We start from the raw sequence: 15593 nt of genomic DNA, 5'->3' as shown, positions 1-15593 counted from the left end.
TAAAGGCCCTCGAGTGTGGAAGGGAATTTGGGGCAGCAGGCTACAAAGACCATGGCTAAATTAGCCATTCCATTCACAAAGCTTCACTCAGGATGGAAGAGTGTGTCAGGGGTACAGGACAGCACAGGAACTGGAAAATGGCAGCCAGTTAGACAGAAAGGAGGGAGAGAAGGAAAGAAGAGCACAGGGCCAAACGGCTAGTTAAATCCAAGGTTTAAGGGCAAGGGGAATTAGAAATAGGACTTTGTTAAAAGATTAATCCAGCTACTCAGCAACATACTGTGTGTGTGGATGACCTTTTTCTTAATTAGATGGAGCAGGTCCAGAGGATTTCATAAAAAAAAAAAGTTCTCTGCTTTAGTGGACGTGAGCATTAAGTCAAATTGTATGCATGCATGCATTATTAATTCTTACTCAGATTCTTGGCTTTAAAACTTGTAAAAGAGCTAGGCAGTGGTGGCGGTGCATACTTTTAATCCCAGCACTCCAAAAGCAGAGGGCAGGCAGATCTCTGTGAGTTTGAGGCCGGCTTGATCTACAGAGCGAGTTCAGGATGTCTAGGGCTACACAGAGAAGCCCTGTTTTGGGAAAACAAGCAAACAGACAAACAAAAGCAAACATACTAAATCTTGGCAAAGACCTGAATCGTTACCATTTTCCTTTTTTGCTTTCTTTCAACTCCACCCCCGCAGTAACTCAGTTCTCTCACAGAAACCCCTGCCATCAAGGTCTCTTTTCTGCAAAAGCTGTGGCCTTCATCTAGAATAACGCCTAGTGAGCAGCCTATCATTAACTCCAGCACGTGTCTGGAGAAGAGTTAGTAAGAAATACATTGAGCTACAGAGATCACTACACTATGCTCAGGTGCATTTTATTCATATTAAAGTGGTAAAAGCCTTTGAGTTACAGCTTGTTTCTACTCCGCATCATCACACACAAAACAAGCCAGACCAAGAGAGACCCTCACAGGCACTCCCCTGCCTTGGGAGGTTAGCGGCAGCCTGGCAGAAGTGGCTACACCTTCTCTGTTCATCCCTCTGGGAAATGGCTGCTTTTATATAAACTGAATTTCAGTGGAATGTCCTCTATGGGGAATCATAAAGCTATGGCTGAATTTGATAGAGTTTCAAATCAGGTTCTTAAAGCAATAGACAGAGCTCGTATTTGTGAGCCTTTCTGTGTGGTTGTTTTCAGCTCTATCTGTGGGCATGCTGAGTAAACAGTTTTCTTCCCTGCTGTATATACACAAAGAGGGGGCCCCTTTTCTTCACATGGAGTACCAGGCTTTTGTCCAGGTACGATTGTTGGCTTTTTGACTTTACCAAGACAAATTACAAAACCCCACTATAAATAATCCAGAATGAGTCTATTATGGTCCTGGCATTTGCAGCCTTCTCGTCGGCAACTTCTTCTCACACGTAAGCTCCTGTCTTCATTCAGTATGGAGGACTCAGTACTACAAATACTATTCTAGACATTAGGCAAAAGCAGAACAAGGTTAATCCGCAATGGAGTCTGACCTCTGGACAGGGGGTGGAGACATGACCAAATGGCAAAGATGCGAACAGAATAGCTATGGTAGATGGATGGACAGATAGACAACAGACAGACAGAGCAACCGCATGTAACGAGAACTACAAAGGAACACGCAGCCAGGGTGAGGAAAGAATAAACAGGGAAAGAGGATGCTCTTTTGAGGAGGCTCAGGAAAGCTCTAATAGGTGAGACTTGAGTACAGACTTGGATTAAGCAGAAAGAACTAGGCACGCAGCTATCTCGTGGAAAGAATATTCCAGGCAGCTGGGGCACGCCTTTATTCTTGAAAAGCATGCCGATCGGTTGCTGAGCTAAATGAGGACAGAGAAGAAGACAGACAGAACATGAGACAGGGCTGGCTGGTTCGCACAAACCCTCTCAGTAAGCCACTGGGTTCTGCCTTGCCGGGATGACCCTGGTTTTACACCTGGTTCTGCCATAATGACTCTTAAGGCCCCTTTCACAATCGAAAGAATCCGCTTGGATGGTAATTTTTGTGCTAACCCTACTGGTAAGGCAGTAGTGATGCTTTTGGATTGATTCTGAGATGGGAAACTATTGCAGGCTCTCATCCAAAGAATGGCATCATTTTGATTTAATGTTGCTATAGAAACTGTGGAAAAGAGACTGTCGAAGTAAGGCACAAAAGAGGAAGGTCATATGACCACCACACCGCCTGGTGCACAAAAGGCCACAAAAGACAGTGCTGCAATGCTTCTTTTTTGAACACCTACGCCATGCTGAAGAAGAAAGAGGTATTCAAAGACAGCAAAAGATACCCCCAAAGGGCTTCTGCTGGCAATTTTATTCTCTCTGTGATTCGAACAACTTACAGCTAAGTGTGCTGAAGGACATGCGATCAGGGAGAATAATTACACACAAGCAACGTTTTATATCCACTGCCTTTCCCATCTAGAAGTGACAGGAAAAAACAAATAAAATTTGTGCAAGTTTCAAGAATACTTAAGCTGGTTAAGAGATCCAGGTGGAACAAAGATTCCCCCCAGATCAGCGTGTACAGTACAGTTAACACCTTTTTCATATTGCACCTATACCCATGTACAGTTCTTCTCGAAAATTCTCTAAATCATCAAAATAATCTAGAAAAGTTCAAAAGTTAGTAAAGTCAAAATGAACAAAAAAACTTGAGAATCTTGTTGATATGAGCAAAATCCTTTTGGTTGAGAGAAAAATATTTACAATACACCAGGCCAGGAACAACAAAAAAATATTTTAAAAATATCATCAAAAAAACTTTTCCTATACCAACTTTTGTTTTAGAACCAAGCCATGTCACTTGTCACCCACTCTGAAACATACCCACCATCCAATGTTGCTGAATTTTCTCTGATTTCTTTTCTTAGAAGGACATGTTTGGAGAATCCAATTCCAGAAGATGGTGATATACATAATTTACATCACAGAGCTTTGGTGAACTGGTGAACTTGGTTCTGGAAAGTTGCATTTCTTTCATTTTTCCTTACTGTTGTTAAACTCCAGTTGAGGCTGAGATTTTCCATCTCAAAATAATCCCCAGGGAGGGTCTCACGGGCCACATTCTGGGGATGCCAGCAGGGACATGGAGTGAGCTGTCACTGCTTGCACACTGCCAAGGGAAGACTAATGACCTAATTCAAAGCCCGACGACACAAAACTCAAATGCCCCAAATAGCAGAGTTATTACCCATGAAGTCTAAGAAGGAAATAAGGGGTTAAAAAGAAAATGTTTTAAAATATGGGGTTTTATTAAGAAACATTAAGACATAATCAAGGAGGTTGGTGTACACTGTTGAACATGGTGAGACTGGCTTCTATCACCCTGCGCTCTCTCAGTTATACATGGAGGCTTCATGACTTACCCACAGGTTACTGGCATAAATTTAATTATAAAGTTGTTTTAATAAGACCTACCATAGATTTCTTTTAATTTATTTCCTAGTATTTTGTGTGTGTGAGTGTGTGTGTGTGTAGGAGGGGGTGTTGTGTGTGTGTGTGTGTTTTGTGTGTAGGAGGGGGTGTTGTGTGTGTGTGTGTGTGTGTGTGTGTAGGAGGGGGTGTTTAGGCTTACAGAGGTCAGCAGAAGAGGTCAGATTCCCAAGAGCTGGAGCCACAGAAGGTCGAGTCCTTTGACCTGGGTGCTGGGAACCGAACCTGGAGTCCTCTGGAAGAGCAGCAAGTGCTCTTAGCCTCTGAGCCAGCTCTACAGCCTCAGTTTCAGCAACTCCAGATTTGTTTTTAAATGTAACTATTTTTTTTTTTAACAAACTGTTCTTTTAAAGATGCACGTTCTTTATCCCCAAGCAAATATGACTCGCACCAGTTCACACAGAACTCCTAGCCCTGGGAAGCTTTTGTAACTCCATCACTGGAGAGGGGGTGGGTGTCCCAGAACCCACATGAAAGGCAGAGGCTGTGCAGAAGAATAAAGAAGTCACTGACACCTGCAGGAAAAAGATATTTATATGCACAGGCTTTTAAGAAAAACAGGAAACAAGATGAGAGAACCTCACAGAAAGCTGGAAATCCAAAATGGAAACAAAAGTAGCAGGTCATCTGCTCCGCACCCCACCTGACTCACCCCACCCAGAGCAAACCGGCTTCCTATCTCCAACTCCAACCCTCACCAAAGGAAAGACTTCAAACGCAGTCAGTCTGTGTTTGGTGGAGTTTAGAGCCTGCCTCTGGCAAAGCTACGTTGGGCTCCAGAGAGAACAGAGATCGCCACCCACTGTGCACAAAGGCCTCCTTCCCCCTTCAGCACCCTGGTTACCGCCTCCCTTTAGATTTGTACGGCATATAGTTTTAATGTAGCAGGGCCTCTGGACAGCCCTGGACTCTGGGTTTCTGCTCCACAGCCCCGGATTCCAGGTCTCTGCCATCATGGGCTGGAAACCTGAAGCACAGAAAAGTTACGGGGCTCATCCAAGCTCAGGAAGTGAGTGAGCCAGGAGCCCAGCCGCTTCACTTGGAATGTCTTACTTCAGTTTCAGAGCGAGTAAATTCTCTCCCAAACTGTTAGATCAAAAATGGTAGTGTCTATGGGTGGATCGCTCTCCACTGCTGAGCGCTTTTGCGGTGGGACCTTCTGTGTCAGGGAGCTCCCAGGAAAAAGTCTTAAAAGATAATAGGCAGGCATTGTAGCCCCTACCTATAGCTCAGCGCTCAGAGAAGGGCTGCTTCTAGTTCAAGGCCACCCTGAGCTACATGGTGTACTGGGAGCATCAGTGGCAAGGGCTGGCTGCCCAGGTGCCCATGGTCTTCACAGAGGCAACAAAGAGCTGGACACCAGGGACAAAAAGTCAAGACTTGGAAAAGGTTGAAGCGGGCGTTCATGGAGGTAGAAACCACTCTGTGGGGAAGCAGACTGGCTGGTGGACTGTGGGCTGGTCTTTTATCAGGTCCTGGATTCCGGTTGAATTTTTAATTTTCCCCTTTCCTTCCTCAGTTCCCTCTCCCCCCTCTCCCATTACATCATCCCCTCAGTGGTCCTTGGCACAGGAAGATAATGAAGGCAGGTGAGGGGGGCATCCCTGTTGTAAGGGGGGTGGTCTCTCTCTATAGCCCAGCTGCTGTGTGACAATGTTATCGCTCTTTCCCATCCTCCTCTTTTCTGACCGCCTATCCCTTACAAACTCCCCCACCACAGTGAGTGTCAGGCCCGACTGGGTTACAAAGTAGGATCCTATCTAAACAAGAACAAAAAACGGAAAGAAAGACTGGAAAGGGACAAAGTGACAGAACCCAAAAGCAGCACAGGGCTCCACCTCTGTCCCCTGCGGACCATCCGAAAAGAGGACAGAGCACACAAATGACAGCGAAACTGCTCAGAGCCTATGTCACCCGTCCTCTCTTATCTGTCAATCACTCTGGAGCCTGCTGGACAAATGCACGTCCAGTCTCGGAAGGTGGCTTGGCTATTGTCCCTCGTCACTCAGAGGACCCAGACAGATGTGCTAGGCAGATGAAACAGGGTCGGTAAAACAGAGGGACGCATCACAGAGTCAGGCATGGAGCGAAAGCCCTCCTCGTTGGCCCCTGAAGGCTGGTCAGGCTTGAGCAGATCCACCTGGTAAACAGGACTATTTGTATTTCTCAACGATTTTCCTTCTGACCCTTAGAAAGGCAGGGGAGTGGTGTGTCTGAGGCCATGGCCCATTACAGACAAGCCCAAGTACGAATTCAAACCATTTGGGGGGGGGGGGCACAAAACTTTGAAATCAAAGAATTAAAAGCTCTTGATTGAAAAATTACATTCCAGGATAACAACAGTAACGTGTTTCATTTAGGATTCCATCTCATAACTAGACTTAAGAGTTTCAAGTATATAGAACATAGGTAGAACCAGTTCATGGTGAATTGCATGGGAGAATTGTGTCCCCCTCTCTTCCCCTCCTGGTCACCTTCATCAGGACACACTGTACCTGCCTTCCTCCCTCCCTGCCCCCGCCCTCAGCCTCTCTGGTTGAAAACCTGATCTCATAGTAAGGCTGTCTTACAGCCTGGTGCACTGGCTCAGGCTGACAGCCTGTGTCCCACGGTGAAGCTGCATGAGAAGATCCTGAACTCAGGTAGAGCCTCCCAATCAGAGTGGACTCTCCAAAAGTAAGTCTGAGGCTTCTCTGCTCTCACCTTTCCCAAGGTCAGCCTTGTTATTCCTTAAGGAAAAGCCGCTTAAACAGGATGGAATCAGTAATCCTCAAAATGTAATGGCATTTTAAAGTTCTTGCAAATGTCCATTTTCCTTAGAAAACAAAACCTTCCATACTTCCTGAGTATCTGTGATGCAAATCACTAACCCAAGGAGCAGTTAACCTTAAAGAGGAAGGCAACAATCTCTCCTCTGAGACTTTACATCCAGAAAATACTTAATCACATGGAAATATTAATGTAGGGCCACTGACCTTGAACCAGCTACCCACTGAACCCCTTACAGCCACCTTCTTTAACTACCAGGAAAATATCTCTTACTGCTCTTGTTGACTTAGGACACTGACCCGGATACTTTAGATACATGAAATAGTTGTTTGCAACTGTAAGGTGGGTGTCACCCTGACACTAAAGCAGGGCTCTTCCCCGGATGCCTTAAATCATGGAAACCCAAAAATCTGGTTTGTTTCTGTCTGAAGCAATTCTTATTGTAAGTCTAGAAGTATAAGAAATTTATCAAATTGAAAAATTAAAAAAATACTGTCAGTTCTAGAAACATCTATGCAAATTTGAGATTTCTTTGGAGGCAACCGTAACTGACAGGTGGCTATGGTATGCTAGTCCAGGGCCTGGGTCTCTACTTCTGTCACTCACGCGAGCGTGTTATTTTCTTTTCGTGTCTTGTGGACTCGTGGGTTTCGATTCCGATGTGCTTTGTCTTTTTTCTGGCAAGCGTGCTGCTGTAAACACACCTGGAAACACACTGAGATCAGCTGTCATCATCAGCGCACGATTCAATTGGCTCTGCTTCCTTTTCCCCGTCCAGCTTCGGCTGGTTCTTTCTCCTGTGCATCCAGCCTTCTCCAGATCTGTGTGTGCTGCGGGCTGTGGGTCATCCCCTCCACAGCTACTGCTTTTCCCTTCCCTCCTTACTCGTAGCTGTTTCAAAGCATGTCATTCTTCGTTCCCACAGATCTGCTAGCATCTCTCGTCACCTATGGAGCATTTCTTTGTTTATACCAAAATAAGAAGAGTTGTTTTAGAAAGAAAGTGCTATTTCTGTGCAGGGCTATCACAAAGTACAAACAGAAACAACCAAACGAACCAACAAAGAAATAAACTTTACCCTGTTCGTTGTTGGCTTTTAAAGCATAGTGAAAAGCCATGCAGTACAACAAACCGATTAACAGAAGAGAATAGCCGGTGTAGATGTGAACCATGGGACTTACAAACGCAGCATAATTTCACGGGACTTCCAGCAATTGATGGAGGGATCAACTATTCAGTATGTGATGTTCAGAGCATTTGGCATTTGTAAAAAAATAAAAATCTGTCGCCTCTCACTACCTTATATAATACACCAGAAATGTTTATGGGGGCAAGAGCTGGGAAAAATGGAAACTGTACTAGAGGAACAAAGCTCAGGCTCAAAGCCACGCAAAAAAATCCAAAGTGGTTAGTGAACAGAAGTCCCAAGACATGTGAATATGGTCACTAAACGCTCAAAGACAGACTGAAGACCCACTCCCCCCAAACAGTGGGGCTTCCTCCCAGAACCCAGATTGGGCAGAAACCACACCCAAACACCTGGTTTTCACAGAGAAATTCTTTATTAAGTGGGGAAGAGAAGTTAAAGTAGCTGCTTTCTGACTCAGGACGAAAAACAGCAGCAAATGACCTTGCAGGTGTCATTTTCAAGGCGGGGGGGGGGGGGTCCTGCTTGCTGGGATGCCCGTGGCAAGGAGATATGGGATGAAGGAGAAGGGAAAGAGGACAAGGGAAGGGGGAAGGAGTTTGGGGGGCAAAGGATCTGCCTCTGCATGAGAAGGATGAGGCACACAGGCAACAGGTAAAGGAGGAAACCCTGTGTTAGGATGAGGTGTTTAATTTTTAATTGGGCATGTTAATTAGGTGAGCCAAAAGGTGCTTCTGATTGCTGGATTTGGTAGTCAGCATCAGGAGGAAGTGGCCAAATAAGGAAATAGATCCTGGTGACTAGCTCTAGGAATGTAATCTAATGGCTTTTAGCAGGACTGAGGGGATGGGAGAGGAAGGGCAAAGCCTGCCAGAGCCATGTGCTTGAGTGGGCTAGTGTCCCCTCACAGACAAAACAACAAATTGGGGGAAATGCATGCTATAAATAGGATGAATTACTTTTTATAAAAAAGCTTCTTTAAACAAATAAAAATGCTAGGGCTCGAGGAAAAATATAGGAAAAGAATAGTTAAGTCACCAATAGGGAAGCCAGGTGGATACTGCTAATCATTACACCATTTCAGTTAAAACTGGGAACACAACTTTCTTTCCCCAAGATTTAAAATGCTTAAAAGAAACAACCCTCTGTGCTGAAAATAAATAAAAAAAAATGTCATGTTGGGTGTACTAGCTGTTTAAAGGGGGCATGAACTTGCCGACCTGTTGGAGAACAATCTGGCATGCCATGTGCCTAAGGATATAAATAACTCCGTGTTTAATGTTTCTACCTTCAGAACCCTTAAGATTAGATGCTGTCAAAATGGCAACGTCCACTGTTCACTGCAGCATGGCTTAGAAGAACGGAGATGAAACCAAGTTTCATAAATAGTGGTCTCTACGCATTGTCAAGTGGTTAGTTAGCACTGACTTGTGCAGGAAAAAAAATCATGTTCATAAAGGGAAATCTGAGGTGTGAAGACAATCATAGTGAAAGTCAGGGGTGAGGCTGGGGTGGTGGCACATGTGTGTTATGTACAATTGTCATACACATTATACGTGTGTTGTGTACATATTGTTATGTAAACGTGTTATGCAATATGTGCTAAGTAAAAGCACAAAGGAAATAAATTCACAGAACTAGATGTTCCTTGAGTTGATGGGCTGTGGGGAAGTTTTTACTGTCTGTACATCTGCTATCTATGGTATTCTTGTAGAAACAGTAATTTAAACGTTGCATTTGAATAGACTTAAACAAGATCAACTGTAAAGGAGTTACCTTTCTTTAGTTACCCACAACCATCACTGATTCATGAGACAGTAGAAAATGCATTTTCCTCTGGTCATTTAATAAATACATCTGATACCCCAAAATTCCTAGGAGGATATGACATAGTTTCTCCCCAAATAGGACTTACCCCGTTATGGTCGTTTGAATGAGAATAATAGCCCTCAGGCTCACATTTTAATACTTGGGACACCAGTTGGTGGAATTGTTTGGGGAGGACTAAACGATGCGGTCTCACTGGAGGTCACTAGACAAGGGTTTTTTCAAAAACCTGGTGCCATTCCCAACATGCTGTCTACCTCCCCGTTATAGCTAAAGATGCCAGCTCTCAGCTGAAGCTTGGTCACCTGGGGCTCTGACATCATGGGCTCTAACCTCCTGAAATAAACTTTTCCATTTAGTTGCCTTGGTCATGGTGTCTTATCACAGGAACAGAACAGTAACTAATACATCCATTGGAGCAACTGTCACTGTGTGTGGATAACTTGGTCGACCTGGTATGTTATAGGAGGGGCCTCTTGTTTTTTCCTGGCTGCTTAGCTCCAAAATAATAATTACACAGAAACCCTATTATAGATGGATTTAAAAAGTTGATTTCTTGGGCTGGAGATGTAAATTAGTGTCAGAGTTAGTTGCCTAGAACACACAAAGCCCTGGGTGCGCTCGTGTGCGCTCGCTCTCTCTCTCTCTCTCTCTCTCTCTCTCTCTCTCTCTCTCACACACACACACACACACACACACACACACACACACACACAGAGGGAATGTAACCACTGTTTACCTATGATGACACAGCTACCCTAGTAATGCAGTACCTGATAAGAGCACTGTATCTCTGTGCCACTCAGGAAAGATGATTGTGTTGTCAGTGAGAAACCTCTATCTTCTAGCATTTTAAATTATTTCAGAACAAGCAAGCCATAATTTCTTTTATTTAAATAAAAGATTTTTAGAAAATACTGGTCAAAAATTAAAAAATAATTAAAATAGGTTCAAAGATGTAAGACTCATCAGATTATATTTATAGAGACCGGTAATGACTAAATTCTATCTAGATCTTATGAACAATCTTTATTTACAAAAATCAAACTTGTTCAATAGCAAAGAAACACATACCAAAAATCTGCTGCCATTGTTTTTAAGGTTTTATTGCATATTTACAATTTGGGCACATTATAAGGATGTACAACAGAGGCCAAATCTCCCAGCCCTTAGAAATCCTGTAAGAAAGGCTAGATAAACCACACACTGGTATTTTTGAACATGGGTATCAGAAACATATAATGATCATAATTTTACAGGCGAATACACTGTGCAATGGAACAGAAAGAGGAGGACGGTACACAGCAGAGAAACAGTCCACCAAGTATGAAACAAACACAGCTGGGCTGAAAAGATGGGAACTATGACCTTTACAGGTTAGAAGTCTACAACAGCACACCTATCCGCTACGTAAAACTGTGAGGTAGAGTTCTTGCCGTCCAGGTTTTCTGCTCTCCTGACCACCATGGGGGTACTCCCTCATATAGGCGTTCTTCTTCAGGCTGTGGTACCAGAACTGACTCTTGTGTATGTTCTTGTTTCTGGTCCACTCCACTTCCATCACAAAGTGTTCTTCATTACTCTTCGATGATGGACCTTCCCTTCCCTACTGAACGTGGGTGGTAAATGTAAGATAATTGAGCTCGTGCCATTTCTTCTAGCTAATATATTTGCATGCTTAAAGCCTGACCTTTTACAGAGTGGAGCTAATTCTAAAATTTCACGTCTTAGGAACCTCTTGGGGAGCTACTTTTTGGCAGACAGGCTCCCTTACTTCCCTCAAATGCCAACTACCACATTCAAACATGAATGATATCATTTCTACCCCAACTTCTTCTACTATTTAAACATGGCAATCAGAAAAAAATAGTCTACACCTTTTTACACACTCAAAATATAAAAATCAGAGCACAGAACAATCATGTTGGGAAAGTGAATGGTAGTTTCTTTTTAAAAACACTCCTACAAGTCAGCAATTTTAACTATTTACCCATGAGTGAATGAACAACTATTTTCACACAGACATATGTAAGAACAATCACTGCAGCTTTGTTGGTGACTGACACTCCTGCCAACAGCCCCATTAGCCAATAAGAAACTGGAAAAACACGTGGTAATACACAATCAATGGGAACACAACTCAGCAATAAAACAAGGATGAATTAATAAAACCAACTCCATGGATAACTCTCCCAAATATTATGGTAATGAAGAAGCCTTGTCAAAGGGAGTACTTGACATGAGATGCTAATCAGGTAAGTTCTAAAACAGAACAGTCTAACTTACAGTTGGAAAAAGAACAGCACTCGGGTCATGTGGGGTCAGGGATTGGGAAGAACGTTTCTAGAACAGTAGGTTTTCCTCTATGTCGCACTCACGTATTTAAGAACACACGGGGTATGGGAATGTTCTCTCCAGGTAAATTTCACAGCAAAAGAAAGCTATGAGCAAGAGGTAAGCCGAAGTGTTCAGAAGGAAGTATACAGGGGTTTGCAATTTTACATACATCAAAAATAATCTGGGTGGATGGACAGACAAAGGGGCATGTGATAAGGCAATATGTACTAACGCCCAAGTGGTGAGGACGCTATCATTTTAAATTTTATAGACTTAAATTTTCATAATAAAACATTGCCATTTACTCCCTAAAAGGCCCTTGGAAAATCATTGCCACCAAATACTATTTTGTGCCAATTTAGAAAACTACGTTTCTCTTTAGAGTGTGAGGTGATCAATCAGTTCCCAATCTACTCTGGTGAAAAACTGCCCAAGCGGTATTTTGAGCTGAGAACTCCATCACCCTGATGTCACGCTCAAGCGACTGAACTGGCTGTGAGGGCTAACACCGGGCCAAGATGAAGACATTCTTTGGAGAAAAGACAACAGTAAGACTGGTTTGTGCTCCATCTTATCAACTAAATCAGTCAGAAAACAAATCACACAGGGGTGAGGCTTCACCCTGCAGAGTGAGCAGCCACTGCCTTCAAAGGACAGGCACCTTCATCCTATCTGGTCAGTCTAAGGACTCTGCATTCGATTCAAGGTTCACTGGGAACCAGCCTCAGCGCGCACGGCCCGTGTTCCACGTCTTACTTCAAGCCCTGCCCACCTCTGCTCTAAATGCCCGACTGTCACTATTTTTAGCCATATGTTTAGAATTCCTGTATCATGACATATAGGACTCATATACTGCATCTCGCCTCATAAAGAGTTCTCACAAAAATAATCTCGATTCTTTGAAACATTTACTCCCCAGCTTTCATAATATTTAGTTTCAGCGCTGGCTTTCCTGAGCTCTTTGTGTCCGAGCACAGGTTCTGCTTTGTCCTGGTGCACAGATGGCATTTATTCTCAAGTGTGCTTTAAACTCCTGCTGGGGCATTGAGTCACACTGAGCATCACTTCCACAGACTGGCACCATCATGGACACCCCATTTCTAAGTCTCCATTATAGGACTGGTCTTTTCCCATTGTCAGCACTGCCCGTCTGTCAAATCGCCTCTTCTCTAAGCGAGACCAGCACTAACGGTGGTCTCCCGCCATATTTACCCCAGTACTGGGAGATTCTGCAAATCTCCTCAGATTTACACTCTTGGCTTTATAGCTTGCTTCCTTCTTAATACACTCCAACCATGACTTTCTTTGGCTTGTGTTAATTAATGGAGTTAATGGAGTTGTTTCATGCCGTCAAGCACGGCACACAAGATACTTGTGCGGGTATCTTCTGCCTTAACGTTCTGTCATCGTCTCCAGAAGAGACTCTGTCAGTTTTAAAGCTTCATTCTACTGAAGAGGGCAACCAGCTCCACCCTCTGTACTTCTGCCACCGGTGAGATAGGGGAAGGGGTGAAGGGGCAGAGCTGTGGAGCAGAGAGGATAAACATACACCCTCTTTACTACTCCATGAATGCCACTTGAGACAGAGCAAGATTAAGGAATATTATTTTCTACTCTGTAGGATTACAGCAATGATACCTTCCACTACTCATGCCCCTTCAGTCCTCAATACTTCTGTAGATTACTATGTTTCATTATTGAAATTGATGACTTGTGCATTCCAAATTTTAGAGCTTTGGGGATATTTATTGACATATATGATTTCAAGAAGTCAAAGAGTGTCAAATGCTATCCATGTTGTTTCACCAAGATATCTGTTGACTACATATCAGAAAACACTTTCTGCTCTCAACTGAGACTCTTTACTTCTAGCACTGCAAGGTAACACTGATAAGTCTGTTAATTCGGTTAACTGTTTTGGCTATCTTCACACATCTTTTTAAATCCTAGAGACCTTTTCCTTTGGGTGCTTAATCAAAGGGCACTGAACAAGCCTTGTTGCAGATCACAGCGTATTTATTGATGCTTTTCTATACAGCATCTGTGACTTCTATACAGACTCAAGATGTAGAGATTTGCACCAGCTATAGTAGCTTTAGTTGTTAGCAGCCATCATGGTTTTCTTATGACTAAGTTTGCTTAGGGTAGGATGTGAGATCCACACAATACCAAATCTCTTCTGGAAAGTTATAATAGCATATAAAAGAAAGCTGGATGACCTCTTCCAGGTTATACTGTGCATGGGGATATATTCAGCCCACCTGACAATCATTCCATTGCATGCAGAAGGTGAGATGAGAGAGTATGATTTGCTTAGCACTGTCAAAAACGCAACTTGACATGTTCTCAGTGAGGATGGCCATAACAATCCTCACACCACACCACACATCACCTGAAAGTAAAGAAGTGACAAGGATTAAGAGTAGGTAACATTCAAGCCGATTTAGATCCACTCAGCTCTACAGCACTGAACCCGAGCGAGCAGGCTGAGCAGTTACACCATTATTGCTAACGAATCACCCTTGTACAGTAAGGTCAAAGCAATGAGAACTGGGAACGGAGTCAAACTGATATAAAGGAAGCTATCATCTTTGCATCACAGCTCTGCTGAGTCAGAGAGCACTAAGAGAAGACACCACACTGTCTACTGAGTTTACACGGGAGTGAAAAGAGAAAAGGCAAACAGACACAACCTAATAGAAGTCGCCCAGCTAAACATGTCAGTCAATCCCTAGGAGGAACTACAGTAATGTAAGGGGCTATGGCTCTGAACCAGTGAGAAAAAATTATTTCTTTTCAATTACACGTGGAAGCCAACGTCAGCATCAACATAGCTAAGGCCTGAGATTCCAAACAGATTGAAGTCACATCCTTCATGTGTCCTCTAGGTGAACTGTGACCATATATGAAGTCGGGTTTGGGGCATTGCTGGGTTTTTATCCATAAACTCTTGTGTATCTACAAAGACACAAAAAGAGAGATGGGCAGGACATCTGCCAATCAAGAGTGACTATCTGTGTATCTTGCTGTATGTGACTATTCAAATCACACATGGCATTTCCGTATTTTATCTTACTTTACTGTTTTGCAGGAAAGAGAGCTTAAGGTGCATTGAGCTTAACTCATTCGGAATTTTGCATTCGTGAGCTGATGATATAATTACATTCATAATGAAAACACTGGTGACTCTGAAATTCATTGCAAGAAACAGATACTGAATATAAGAAACAAGCATTTAAAGTTGCATGTCTAAGGAGCTAACATACACATTCCACAGAAGCAGATCTGCAAGTCAGCCATGACTCTAGGAAGTACCACTGTTTTCATACACCCCAGACCACAGCAGAAGAGGAATTATTACTAACGCTCATACTGAGACACACGTTGAGGACCAAGCATATTAAACACAAGGCAAGGTCTAGGCACATGACACGTGGGACAACAGTCAACTCCACGAAGGACCATAGGACAGGACAGGAAAGGCTCAGCACCGTCGTGAGACTGAGGAGTCACAGGAGGAAAATCCTGAAGGAGGGTTATCAAGTACAGAGAGAACTTCTGGATGGTGCCAGAGGCAGTGGCAGTGTAAGACGTGGGAGCAGTTGAATTTTTGCCCTGGACACTGTGGCACCATTAATCAAAAACTACGCCAGGAAGAAAGAGACAAGGACGCATCCTTCATTTAGGTGAAAATGGCAGGGGAGATGGCTGAAAGCCAGGCGTTTAGATCAGACAGGTAACGCGGGAGGGCACTGGGGATGAGATGTCTTACATGAGGAGTGTGCATGCCAAGAGACCTATTCCCAATGAGACCAGATCTACACTCACAGTGATGGCAGAGATACCATCCTCGAGAGATGGCTTTGGGAGATGCCAGGAATACAGAGTAAGGGAGGCAATGTGACAGACAGAAAGCATTCGATTCAGTAACTGGAAGACTACGGCTGATTTTCAAAAGAACAGGTTCTCTTAGAGTGAGGTGTAACAGCTAACAGAAAGGTTTGAAGAGAGAGTGATGAGAACGGCAGACAAGGAACATGGAATTCTTCAA

Source organism: Microtus oregoni, unplaced genomic scaffold (genome assembly GCF_018167655.1).
Source record: "Microtus oregoni isolate MIOR12 unplaced genomic scaffold, Mior012 000060F_007, whole genome shotgun sequence".
NCBI classification, from domain to species: domain Eukaryota; kingdom Metazoa; phylum Chordata; class Mammalia; order Rodentia; family Cricetidae; genus Microtus; species Microtus oregoni.
Note: the sequence above shows the minus strand (reverse complement) of the source record.